The sequence below is a fragment of the Polypterus senegalus genome, chromosome 10, assembly GCF_016835505.1.
Source record: "Polypterus senegalus isolate Bchr_013 chromosome 10, ASM1683550v1, whole genome shotgun sequence".
In the NCBI taxonomy this organism is placed as follows: Eukaryota; Metazoa; Chordata; class Cladistia; order Polypteriformes; family Polypteridae; genus Polypterus; species Polypterus senegalus.
In genome coordinates this window covers 22,591,429-22,594,079 of record NC_053163.1, presented here as the reverse complement: position 1 = coordinate 22,594,079, position 2,651 = coordinate 22,591,429, and the positions used below count along the sequence as shown (strand labels likewise).

Below are 2,651 nucleotides of genomic sequence, written 5' to 3'. Positions count from 1 at the left end.
GTTGTTTAGGCTTACCTTGCATTACACTATTCAGTTTCCAGTTCCATAACAATAAAAGAATAAAGTTCAAAGGGAGCATTTTTTAATATTTAACACGGTGTATTAAAATCCAAAAAACCAAACCAAAGAGACAAATGTTCAAAAACTGTATATCTGTGAACCATCTGTGGGAATGTATTTTGTAATGCATGCAGTAATACAATACATTGCATTTTTCATTCCAACAGATGGCACACCACAAACATACCACAGCTCTTACAAATCACATACCAAATGGCACATAACAGAGACAGATAGTCTGATACACAAACACTTGTCCTTTTATTAAGTTATTAAATAAACCAAAGGACTTTAGTACTTTTGACAGTTTTGGCTATAAATAGTATAAATCTAAGGAATATATGAAATATGGTTAATTTTATCTTTTAACTCAAAAAGTAAACCTTCTTGATTGCTTTAGGTCATTGTTTTAAGAACCATTTTCTGTTTTAATTTTCAAGGCTTAAAAAATTAACTACTAATCAGCTGGTGGACTTTTTCATGAGAATAAAACGAAGATCACAGTTATCGATAATCCTCGCATACTGCTAAACCGTTTAAGAGTCAAATCCTTAATCCCAGCAGACAAATTTCAGGTCAGGCTACTTCTATAAGTTGCCCAGTTGATTGTTTCTGGTAAAATGTGAATTTAATAAAAGACTTGAAAAACATTGCAATGAATGTTCTTGTTTAACAGGATATAATTGATATAAGAGATGCAACAGAGAAAAGTAGAGCTTTTTATGAGTACTTAGAGTGGTTTGAAAATAAAAAAATAAAGAAGATCCGTCCCTTCTTGGAAGCGATATTCAAAGATTTCATCATTCGGCGTTACCCAACATTAAGACAACTTAAGGACAAACTTTTGAAAGGTACTTTGATTGTTTTACATGCATCTATTTTTTTGTAGAATTTGTTTATAAATTTTATCTATTGTTATCCAGACCACCGTGACCCTGTAGTTAGGATATAGCGGGTTGGATAATGGATGGATGGATCTTTTGTTATCTTGACTTTAAGTTATTTGTAAACACAACAGAGGAATCACAGTGGTCTCTAAAAGACAACCCCTACTGTTAGAAACTACATGCAGTGTATTTAACACGGGGTGAAGACTCTCTGCGGGACAGCAACAATTACATCTGTCTTGAATGGCCTAGAAGATGTAAAGTGTTTTTCAGGATCTGGTGCCTGGCCAGTCCACCTCAGTACAGAGCCACTGTGACCCTCAGCAAGTAAAGTAGACTGAAAATTAAAAAGGGTCAGTTTAAAACTATTTTTAATTAATGTTTGACTTTCAAATGTGTGAAACCTGATGAATTTTCTGACAAATGCAAATTGCTTTCTTCAAAGTGAATGAATATACAGTCATTGGTTTATAATCCTATTGACTGTGTGATATTTATTTTTGGTGATAGGTGCATGCCTGTCAGAGTCAAATGGAGGAATTACAGAAGACATGCAGTTATCAGGTACAAAGATATAAATTAATAAATGAACACCTAACTTGCCTTGTTTTGCACAATTGTCATAAATGACTGTCAAGATACCAATGTGATATAAACATACCTATTTTCTGTCTGGATTGTTACTAAACATCAGTTTATAGTCTTCAGTCCTCCTAAAACACTTTTACTCCCACATGTGCTTGGGATGTGTAACAAAGCACTTACTGAAGAACAAGTGGAGAGATACGGAGTATAGTTTTTGTTTTCCAGCTAACAAGGCAAGAAAGGGCAGTCAGAAATGTAGATAAGGAAATAGGCAGAGCTGAATTATACCATAATTACCAAATAAAATGAGTAAATCAGAACCATAAATAAAGTACAAAAGCAGAAGGAGCTAGCAAGAGATCTTTTTCTGACTAGACTGTTTTTCTCTTAACAAGCTCTAACTGTTACATGTACAAAGATTTTAGAATTATTTAAAAATATCCAATGTTCAATTATCAAGGATCAGCACACTGCAATCTTTCATAACAAGATGCTATGACAGTAACATGTACCAACAACACTTGACCTGATGTGTAAGTAACAACTCGATGAACCAGAGGATCCAAAAGCTGATTTTACAGTATAGCACAGAATCATCACAGAGGACTCATCTCTGTGCGAAGCGATGTCTTCATCACTGATGCAACCCTATGGAGATGAACTTTGACTTTAGATGTTGGCTCCAATATTGAGGCTTCACCAGCTCCAAGTTGTAAACGTATCTCAATTCCTTCCAGCTACTGTGAAGTACAGACGTTTAATGGCATCACTTGTAAGAAGCAGGGACACAACCAGCAAGTATTACGGACTCGGGCTTTGCTTTCTACTGATTTTTTATGAATGGCCTAATGAATTTGCTAAATAATCAAGAAATGTGTCTATATTTTTTAGGGAGTTACATTCCAGAAGAGATGACAGGTACAAATAATAATAATTCCCCATAAGCCATAGCTTCATACAATCCCTCTGAGTTCAGATGACTAAGCTAATAATGCATTAAAACATGGCATACTGTATATTAAATAGCACAAGTCATCTGTTCCTTCCTAAACCTACAGGCATGACCTCATGTTTCTCTTCAGTGTTATGTTAAAACAAACACATTCAGTGCAGCATCAT

General features: G+C 34.7%; 1 long non-coding RNA gene across 1 annotated transcript; it reads left to right on the top strand.

Moving 5' to 3' along the window:
* The first annotated feature begins 504 nt into the window (after window positions 1-504).
* LOC120536931 lies at window positions 505-1,994 on the top strand. Its single transcript, XR_005635228.1, has 3 exons — window positions 505-635; window positions 737-911; window positions 1,458-1,994. It is a non-coding gene; the product is annotated as an uncharacterized LOC120536931 (long non-coding RNA).
* The last annotated feature ends 657 nt before the right edge of the window (window positions 1,995-2,651 follow it).